The sequence below is a fragment of the Gossypium raimondii genome, chromosome 4, assembly GCF_025698545.1.
Source record: "Gossypium raimondii isolate GPD5lz chromosome 4, ASM2569854v1, whole genome shotgun sequence".
NCBI lineage: Eukaryota > Viridiplantae > Streptophyta > Magnoliopsida > Malvales > Malvaceae > Gossypium > Gossypium raimondii.
The window spans coordinates 24,094,440-24,105,431 of NC_068568.1; the positions used below are offsets into that span (position 1 = coordinate 24,094,440).

The window sequence follows — 10,992 nt, forward strand, 5'->3', positions numbered from 1 at the left end:
CACCATTTTGAGTTAAAGCTGGTGATGTTTCAAATTCTGCAAATAGTGGGGCAATTTAGTGGGTTGCCTACTGAGGATCCAAGGTTGCACTTATGACTCTTTTTAAAAGTTTGCGATTCATTCAGGAAGCAAGGTGTTCTTGAAGATACCCTGCGGCTAAAGTTATTTCCTTACTCATTACGAGATCGTACCAAAGCATGGTTAAATGCATTGACGTCAGGTACGATGGCATCGTGGAAAGAGCTATGATAGAGGTTTCTGCTAAGATATAATCCTTCTAACATTAATGCCAAGTTGAGGAATGACATTACATCGTTTAGGCAATTAGAAGATGAAACATTATATAAAGCATGTGAGTGGTTCAAAGAGCTACTGAGAAAATGCCCGACGCATAGCTTTCAACATTAGACGCAAATGAAAATGTTTTACAATGGATTGAATGATCATACAAGAATGGTTGTTGATGCATCTGCCAATGGGACTTTACTTGATAAATCATACAATGAGGCTTATGAAATTCTGGAAAGGATAGCAAATAATGATTATCAATCCCCCACTACCAGAGTTAGAATTGGCAGAAGAGTTGCAAGAGCAATGGAGCTTGATGCAATTACATATCTAATAGCTCAGGTATCATCTTTAACAAATATGATTAAAACACTGAAAAGGCCATCTGTAGTGCAGGAAATGAAATCAATAGAGTTACCATGTGTTTACTGTGGACAAGATCATGCTTTTGATGAATACCCATCAAACCCAGCCTCAGTTTATTACACGGGGAATTTTACTCGTAGCAAAAAAATCCATACATCAACATATACAATCTGGGGTGGAAACAGCATCCTAATTTTAGTTAGAGTAATCAAGGGATGGGAAATGCCAATAATGTTATTCGATAGAATGCTATGAGTGTAACACTTAGGTACAATCAATCTTTGCCACGGTAAAATGCCTAGCAAAATTTAGCTTCAAGTTCATCTATAGAAGCTTTACTGAAAGAGTACATGGCCAAGAATGATGCTATCATTCAGAGCCAAGCTGTATCTTTAAGATTTTGGAAACCCAAGTAGGGCAAATTGCCACAGCATTGAATTCCAGACAGCAAAAAGCATTACCGAGTGACATTGAGAGTTATCGAGCTCAAAGGAAGGAATAGTGCAAAACCATTACACTGCGAAGTGGTACTCAGCTACTAGGAGTTGTGAATGACAGAATTACTAAAGAAAGAATTCCAACTTTTACACATGAAAAAAATTTCGAATTAGTAGGGAGCAAGCTGCAAAGGGAAAAAGCAACCAAAAAAATGCTGAAGCAAAAGCAACTTGTATTGCCGATAAAAATGCCATGACAAAATAATCTCGAAAAATGGACGGGAGACCAGCGCCACATTTCCCTCAGCGCTTCCAAAATTCCAAGCAAGATGTTCAATTCAAGAAATTCTAGAGGTCCATAAACAATTACATATTAATATACCATTAGTGGAAGCATTGGAGCAAATGCCTAACTACGTGAAGTTCATGAAAGATATATTATCAAAGAAGCAAATGATAGGAGAATTTGAAATTATTACTCTCACTAAATGGTGCACAATAATGCTCAGAAATAGATTGCCACCAAAACTGAAGGATCCAGGGAGTTTTACTCTACCTTGCTCCATTGGCAATCACTATATAGGCAAAGCATTATGTGATTTAGCTGCAAGCATAAATATAATGCCCATGTCTATTTTCAGGAAGCTAGGAATAGGAATTGATAATGCCCACAACTGTCACACTGCAGTTAGCTGATAAATCCTATGTACATCCAGAAGGTAAAATTGATGATGTGTTGGTAAGAGTTGATAAATTTATTTTCTAGTAGATTTTATTATTCTAGAATGTGAGGTTGATAAAGAGGTACCAATCATACTTGGGAGACCTTTCTTAGCAAGAAGTAAAACATTAATTGGTGTCCAAAAAGGTGGATTAACTATAAGAGTTAATTCTCAACAATTAACTTGTAATGTCTTTGATGCTATGAAGTGTGCAGATAATGATGAAGAATGCCATGCGATTGAGATTATTGATACAACAGTACAAAAAAAATTTTGAAAAGTTTTGCTCTAACAATTTAGAAATTGATGCAAATGTATGTGAGTTAATTAACGCAGACATAATTGTAGATCTTGATAAACTGATAGAAGTTTAACAAATCTAAAATGGATCAAGGAGAAGTTTTAAATCATTAAATCTATTTGATCGTTCGTTTAAGCCCTATCGACCATCAATAGAAGATCCCCCTATACTGGAATTGAAGCCTTTACAAGTACACTTGAAGTACACGTATCTGGTAGATAACAACACATTGCCAGTAGTCATATCTACTGAGTTAACAACAGATATCATAGGAATTGAAACCTCAATTGTTGGAAGTTTTAAGGAAATCTAAGAAAGCCTTGGGGTGGTCAATTGCAGATATCATAGGAATAAATCTAACAATTTGCATGCACAAGATAATATTGGAGGATTGCCATGGAAAATCTATTGAGTAGCAAAGGAGACTGAATCCCATCATGAAGAAAGTGGTGAAAAAGGAGATTACCAAATGGCTGGATGCTGGAATCATACACCTAATATCTGATAGTTCTTGGGTGAGCCCTATTCAGTGTGTACCCAAAAAATGAGGTGTCATTATGGTAAGCAACGATAACAATGAACTTATTACCACTCGTACTATATGGATTATCGGAATCTCAACAAAGCAACAAGGAAAGATCATTTCTCTCTACCATTATCGGTTAAATGTTGGATAGACTAGTAGGGAAAGCATTTTACTGCTTTCTGGATGGATACTCAAGGTACAATCAAATTGCCATAGCTCTTGCTGATCAAGAGAAGACCACATTCACATATTTGTATGGAACTTTTGCATTTCAAAGAATGCCATTTGGATTATGCAATGCCTATGAAATTTTTTAACGTTGCATGATGGCAGTATTTTCAAACATGGTGGAGAAATTCTTAGAAATCTTTATGGATGATTTTTCGGTGTTTGGCAATACATTTAAAGACTATTTGAAAAATTTGGAGTTAGTTCTTTGTCGATGCTAAGAAACCCATCCTGTGTTGAATTGGGAATAATGTCACTTCATGGTCTGTGAGGGCATCGTTCTGGGACATACAATTTCATAGCAAGGAATTTTCGTTGACAAAGCCAAGATTGAAGTTATTGAGAAATTGCCATCACCTACTTTAGCAAAAGGTATTCGAAGATTCCTCGATCACGTAAGATTCTACCTCGATTTATAAAGGATTTTTCCAAAATGTCCAAACCTCTTTGCACATTATTTGAATAGAACAGATCTTTTAATTTTGATGGTCCATGCTTGCAAGCATTTGAGGAACTTAAGAAGTGATTGGTCATAACACCAATAGTCACTGCACCAGATTGGACCTTATCGTTTGAACTGATGTGTGATGCAAGTGACTTTACTGTAGGAACATTTCTAGGAGAAAGAAAAATTAAGGTATTTCATGTTATATATTATGCCAGCCGTATATTGACAGATTCGTAGCTAAATTACACCACCACTGGTAAGGAGTTGTTAGCTGTAGTATTTGCCTTCGAAAAATTCAGAGCTTATCTCGTGGGCACTAAAGTCACGGTGTATACGGATCACTCTACTATTAAGTACTTGGTGAACAAGAAAAATGCTTAACCCCTATTAATTCAATGGATATTGCTGCTGCAGGAATTCAATCTGGAGATTAAAGATAGGAATGACAAATAAAATCAAGTGGCTAATCATTTATCACGTCGAGAAGCTGGGAAAAATGATGGTAATGTTCAGATGATTAAAGATGAACTCCCTAATGAGCAGTTGATGGTTTCCATAGCATTACCATGGTATGCTAATATTGTTGCTTTTCTGCTCAGTGGATTGCTGCCACCTGAGCTCTCTAGTCAAGGAAGAAGGAAATTCCTCCATAATGTTAAGTAGTACTACTGGGATGAGCTATTCTTATTCAAGCAGTGTGCAGACCAAATCATTCGAAGATGTATTCCTGATAATTAAATTTAGAGTGTTCTGGACAACTATCATTCAACATCGTATGGAGGCCACTTTGGGGGTATACGAACTGCTGCAAAAGTTCTCCAATTTTGTTTTTATTGGCCGACAATGTTTAAAGACGCTCATGAATTTTGTAAGGCCTATGATTGCTGTCAAAGAACTGGAAATCTATCTAGGAGATATGAAATTCCCTTGCAAAATATTTTAGAAGTGGAACTGTTCGATGTTTAGGGAATTTATTTTATGGGCCATTTCCATCCTCCTGGGGCAATATCTATATACTGGTCGCTGTTGATTACGTCTCTAAGTGGGTTGAAGCTATGTTTTATCCATAAATGATGCCAAAACAGTACTGAAATTTCTTCATAAATATATTTTTACACGGTTTCATATCCCTCGTGCGCTAAGCAGTGATAAGGGTTCACACTTCGATTGCAAGTTAGTTGCCAATGCTCTTAACAGATATGGGGTGCGACATAAATTTACCATGGCATATCATCCTAAGACAAATGGACAAGCTAAAATCTTTAATAGAGAGATTAAACAAATTCTAGAGAAGGTAGTCAATCCTAACTGAAAACATTGGTTGGCAAGACTGGATAAGCTTTGTGGGCATATCGTACAGCTTTTAAGGCACCATTGGGTATTTCACCTTTCCAACTTGTTTATGGTAAATCATGCCACTTACCTGTTAAATTGGAACACCAGGCATTCTGGGCAATCAAGAAACTGAATATGGATTGTAAATTTGATGGAAATAATCGCTTACTGGAGCTGAATTAGATGGACGAATTTTGAACTCAAGCATATCAAAATTCCAAATTGTACAAAGAAAAGACCAAAAGATGGCATGACAGCAAAATTTTGCCACGCCAATTTCTTGTTGGACAACAAGTCTTGCTTTTCAATTCCAGGCTTAAATTGTTTCCTAGCAAATTAAAGTCTCAGTGGTCAGGTCCATTTGAAGTTCTTCAAGTATATCTTCATGGAGCAGTTGACGTCAAAGATGAAAAAATTGGGTCTACTTTCAAATTCAATGGCCAACGATTAAAGCATTACTTTGGATCTCCTACACTTCGTGATAAAACTTCTATAATTTTTTCCAACTGATTAATATTTCTCTCCTACACTGTTTATTCAATAATTTTATTTTATTGTTCATCTCTTTGTTTCAGTTGATCTAATAAATTTAATTAACTTTTATTTTCTTTTTGTTGTAGGTACGTTGCAACCAAGGTTTGCAGGCCTCAACCCACTCATTCTATTAGCCACTTTTTAGTTTAATAAATTTACTTAGTATTTCAATTTTTCCCGCTTAAATATTTACTGTTACTTATGCCAGACCATGATTAATGCCCAATCTTATCACCCACGTCATGGATTCTTTTTTCCTCAAGTTTTTACCCTAGCCGATTCAATTTCCTCTTCACCGTTACCTTCACTTTATTTCTCTATTATTTGTGCTTTTTGTTTTAATCCCAACCTTTTAAAGGTCTCAACTTTTTTAATCTTACAGTTACCATCTTCTGTGCAATAGCTCGTCAAGCACTATCTACTTCTACTGTTACCCAATCGCGTACATTCTTTAGTAAGATAGTGGAGACCACATACCACCAAAACATCCCTAAGCACCCTCTATGCATGGAAAAGGGATTCCTTTTTCAAGATGCCCATTTTATAGGCTATACTAAAGCCATTTCTCTAGTCCTGGAGTAACATGGATCGCAGAGTGCCCCAGTACTGTTTAATGTCAACTAGATAAATGCAAAATACAAGTTGTCTGATGGTCCGGATAAACACACTGATTTTGACAAGACGATAAAGGCAGAAAAGTTAAATAACTTGCTCACTGATTTGTGTGTTGAGGACACAAAGTGGACGATCTCTAGGAATGATTGTTACACCATTGACAGGGTAACCTTAAAGCCCCACTTTAAGGTTTGGTATCATTTCCTCAAAAATCATTTCATTCCATCCACCCACAATTCCACAATCTCAAAGGACCGTCTACTGCTACTCCATTCGATTATGGTGGGAAGAAAGATAAATGTTGGAAACATTATCTTTCGAGAGGTTTAACGATGTGCTCAGAAAAACACTGGTACATTGAACTTTTCGTTGCTTAGAACTGCACCCTGTTAGAAGGTCAAAGTTCCTCTTCTAGTCAATGAAAACTGAACCCCTAACAAAGGTCCTATCACTAAGCACATTACTTTGAAATTTTCTGGTGAGGAACTGCCACGACATTCGGATCCTTCCCCAACATCTTCTCCACCCAGGTTCAATGATGCTGCTCCATCAACATCTACGACTGCATTTAAACAAAATGTGGTCGAGCCTCTACAAGTCTTGCACTAACAATTTTGGAAACTAGAAAAAAAATAGCAAACGATGGCAATTGATCTCAACAAGGCTCAAAAAGAAATAATCATATTTTGGGGATATGCTAGACGCAAGGACAAAGCTATTAAGAAGTCCCTTCAAAAGAACTTTACTTGTCCAATGCCTGCATTCCCTATTTTCCCTAAGGAGTTGTTGTTGGAGCCTGAGGAGGATAATGGCAAAGGTGAAGAACCTACTACGGAGGAGCAGACCATCGAACAAGAAAAAGAAGCAGAGAAAACTGAATATGTCTATGTTGAATCTGAGAAAGAAGATGATGATGTAACACAAGCTACTGCACCTGTAGACACCATCACCACCACACCGAGACCTAAAGCACCTATGAATGCACAAGAATATACAATTCATCAACTAATTGATGAACTCACAAAATGAGATTCTGATGATGAGGAAGAGGTGCCTATTAATCAGCTTAAAAGGAAGCGTTACAGACAACTACTGGAAAAGCAGTCCCAGCTGATAGCGGTGAAACAGAGAGACAAGCGCGTTATAAACATACAACTAAGAAGTCTACCAAACCAAATTAAGAGTAACAAATATTCTATCCAAGCTTTTATTTCTAATTCATGCATTCACTTTTGTCTGTCATTGCATTTCCATATTTTTATATATGTGTTTGGTCTTTTAACATTTTTCAGAATTTTTTTATTGCATTGAGGACAATGCATCCCTTAAGTTTGGGTGTGTGTGTTGTGCATATAGGTTGCATTAGATATATATTTTAATATTTTTTATCTTTTCATTCATTTTGGCATGACATACAATTGCTAAATAGTTGCCAAACTTTGCTAAGTATATTTTTGTCTATGATGTTCGAAGAGGGCAATAACTTTTCGATAAATTTAGAAAATTGTAATAATTTATTAGGTATGTTTAGCTTAGGATAGTTGTTTGAAATTTGATCCCTAAAAGTAGAATGCCTTAATTATAGTTGCAATTAGTCTATAGTAGGTTTCTTTTAATATACTTAGAAATTTTTAGCCTAAGATCAGTAAATTAGCAATGTGTAATAATAAATGCCACGACAAAGTTGTGGGTAAATTACAAAGAAAATTAAAAAGATGCTATGGAGCACTCCAATGTTTGAAATTGTTGAGTAGGTCATTGATACTCTGTTTGCTCTATTGTATTATTCATCAAAAAAGAAAGATAAAATAAGAGTGACAAAAAAAAAAGGAAAAAATAGTTTAGGGGCATTCCACTATAGTACTATGCTGAACAGCTAAGGGGGTAGTTGTTTGCTCCGTCTATCTTTTTAGCCAAAATCCTTAGCTTCATGAGTAACTTCCATTCAAATTATGGTGTGATATAATACTTGGCAATCTAGTGTATGCTCCATTAAGATTTTCAAGTAAAGAAATCATGTGACAAGATGAATTCCCTAGAAAAATACATAATTAAAGTATACAATAACATATTAATTCTGAGTAGAGACACTAAGTTTTAGTGGAAAGATAAACTAAGTACATTAGGGCGTACTTGTTATAGCCAGAATTGCATAATTATTTAGGAAATTTTATTTTTAGGTAACATTTTCTACACTTCGTATGCTAAACAAACCTATAAAATTTGAACCAATTTTCTCAGATAGAAGACTGCTGGGAATGGAGATATAAAATATATTTCTGATAGTTTAGCAGTAAATGAGGTAAGTGTAGTGTTATGGCAAACTCATGCATACTTATACATATTTGCTTGAGGACAAGTAATAATTCAAGTTTGGGTATATGATAACTCTTGAAAAGAGTATATTTTAGGCCTCTAAATTGAAGTATTTGCTTGTAATTAAGAAAATATGCTTGCATTTTAAACTTATTACTAAAGCATTACATACTAAAGCTTGGATTGTATTTTAATTGTAAATTTATGTTACTTTTAATTGCTGGAAAAGCGGTTTAGTACTCTTTGGTAGTAGGTGCAAGTAGGATGAAAGAGGCAATAAGAAGGAAAAAGGAAAAAGAAAAGAGTACGATGGAAGTGAAACATTGCCATGGTAAATAGTGGGATAGAATGCCAACAGAAATGTCGTGGCAATTCCAGGAATAGGACGCAGCACCCAATCCACGTCACTCTTAGCCAGCTGTACGTGTACCAGATAAATCACACTGAAAAAGAGGAGAAAATATGTGTGCTGAGAGGGAGGGGTCTACCCTGTAAAAGGACGAGAGAGAAGAGAAGAAACACACGGATTGTGAGAAGAAAAGAAAAGGAGAGCAGTTACTCTCTCTGTAATAGAATAAGAGGGTAGTAGCCAAAAGAAAAGAGGAGATCACAGACGCGAAGAAGGGAAGAGAAATTTGCCCTGGATTTTGTATAAAATCTTGAGAAGAAGCTAGAGTGTAGCTAGAACTTCCTGTAATTCTGCCTTTGTTCTATTTTTCTTGGTTTTAACTTCTATGATTCGTAAACCTGAAGAATGTTGGTGAATGATTTAATTTTGGATTTCATTGCCCAATCTATGAGCTAATTTTCCTTGGGTTGGAATTATTTGGATGAATATTGAATTATCTGTAATGCCCATGATATTATTTTGATTAAAGTCATTGTTTCATTCGATTCTTATTTATTTGGAATACATCAGATTATTAATTGATTGATGCAGGCGAGTACTCGAAAGAATATTAGTAGCACTTTACACATAAAAGGTGTGATCTGTATAGGTGAAGAACTTTAGTGTGGTTATCATTCGTGAGTCTTGTAGACATACACAGACTCTGAATAATAACTAAATTCTAACTATCGAAAGAAGTAGACTACAGTAGTAATTCTCTGGGCAGTAGTTTACTCAAAATTTTGCCATGACATTATTATGTTGTGAAAATATTTCCCTGAGTAATTCCAACCTTTATCATTCAACAATAGAAATAGTATCTACTTGTTCTTTGTGAATTGCCATGACATTTAGATTGTTTTGTTATTTATCATTTATAATTGATATTCTTAGGTCATTCATTTTCTTTTGCTCAGATTCATTAGTCAAATCCATAGTAATACTTACCAATTTTAATCAATTTTTGATCCCTGTGGAGAGGATACTCACTTATCATTATATTACTTCAATCGACATGCACACTTGCACAATTTGTAACACCCTTTACCCGATACCATTGCTAGAGTCGAGCATGAGGCGTTACTTGACTTAACTTAAAAGTTTGGGGCATAAAAATTTACTTTTAAAAGTTATTTCACTGTTCATAATAAGGCGGTCCACCTGCGAAGCAGTAACTAAATCAATTATAACTCAAGCTAAAAAACTTTAAATTTAGATCCATAAATTTTCCCTGAAACTAGACTCATATATCTTTTTACCATAATTTTTTTAGAATTTTTGGTTGAGCAAATTAGTACAGTTTATTAGTTAAAGTCTCCCTTGTTTCACTGATTAACTGTCCTGACCTCTCGTCACTAAAATTCAGTTATCTCATTGTACAGACTTCATATAGTGTTCTCACTTATTTCTAAATAAAATAGACTCAATAAGGAATCTATACATATAAATTAAAACAAAAAAAAATTTGTACAATTTTTAATGATTTTCCAAAGTCAGAACAAGGGGATTCCGAAAACCACTTTGACCTTGTCTAACTAAAATGCAAATATCTCAGAATACATAATTCCTTTGTCTATGCCGTTATTTTTCTATGAAAATAGATTCAATAATATTTAATTATATATCTTATCCACTCTCTAATTCTTTTTTAACTATCCTTGGTGATTTTTCAAAATGACATCACTACTGCTGTCTCAAAACTGATTCACTGCCAATTTTTACTTTTTCATGATTTCTATGCATAATTTATCACCTAGACATTTATAACAACAAACACCTTCATACTTAGCCGCTTTAATAACTAGTCATCATCAAATATTTACATATCATCTTTTGGTCATACCCTCAGAATGTACAATCGAAAAGACCAAGTCCCTATACATGCCATAGCTCAAAACATTTATTGTCTTAAAATACCGAGTTGTGGTGGTTGATTGTGTGAACGCTCTTCGACGTCTTCAAGATCTTGACTGTGCTTGATAATACTATATGAAAGAAAAAGAAATAAAATAAATAAGCATAAAGCTTAGTAAGTTTACAAGTAAATAAATAACAACATTCATCATAAACAATTATATTTATAAATTTTTATTAAGCATTAAGATTTTTACTTTCTTCTTTACTTACTCTCTTACTCGTTTACTTGCTTGCTTAACTTACTCCTTCGTTGCTGAGATTTCTTTTCTCAACTTAAACTTTCATGTAACATCGTCTATTTATTAGCCCGTTGAATCACTTGGAATACTAAGGATACTCGGGTCTCCTGTCTGGATATAACATGCCAAAGCTATGTCCCAGACATAGCCTTACATGGGATGTTTCTTGTACTGCCAATGCCATATCTCCGATATGGTCTTACATGAGAGTTCTCATATAGGTGCCCATGCCATGTCCCAAACATGGTCTTACGGGGGACCTCTCATCTTGGTGCCAATGCCATGTCCCAAACATGGTCTTACATGGGACCTCTCATCTCGGTGCCAACGCC

The 10,992-nt window shown here is 35.1% G+C and overlaps 1 non-coding gene across 1 annotated transcript; it reads right to left on the reverse strand.

Moving 5' to 3' along the window:
* Positions 1-291: 291 nt before the first annotated feature.
* LOC128040805 (small nucleolar RNA R71) lies at positions 292-398 on the reverse strand. Its single transcript, XR_008195611.1, has one exon. It is a non-coding gene; the product is annotated as a small nucleolar RNA R71 (small nucleolar RNA).
* Positions 399-10,992: the final 10,594 nt, after the last annotated feature.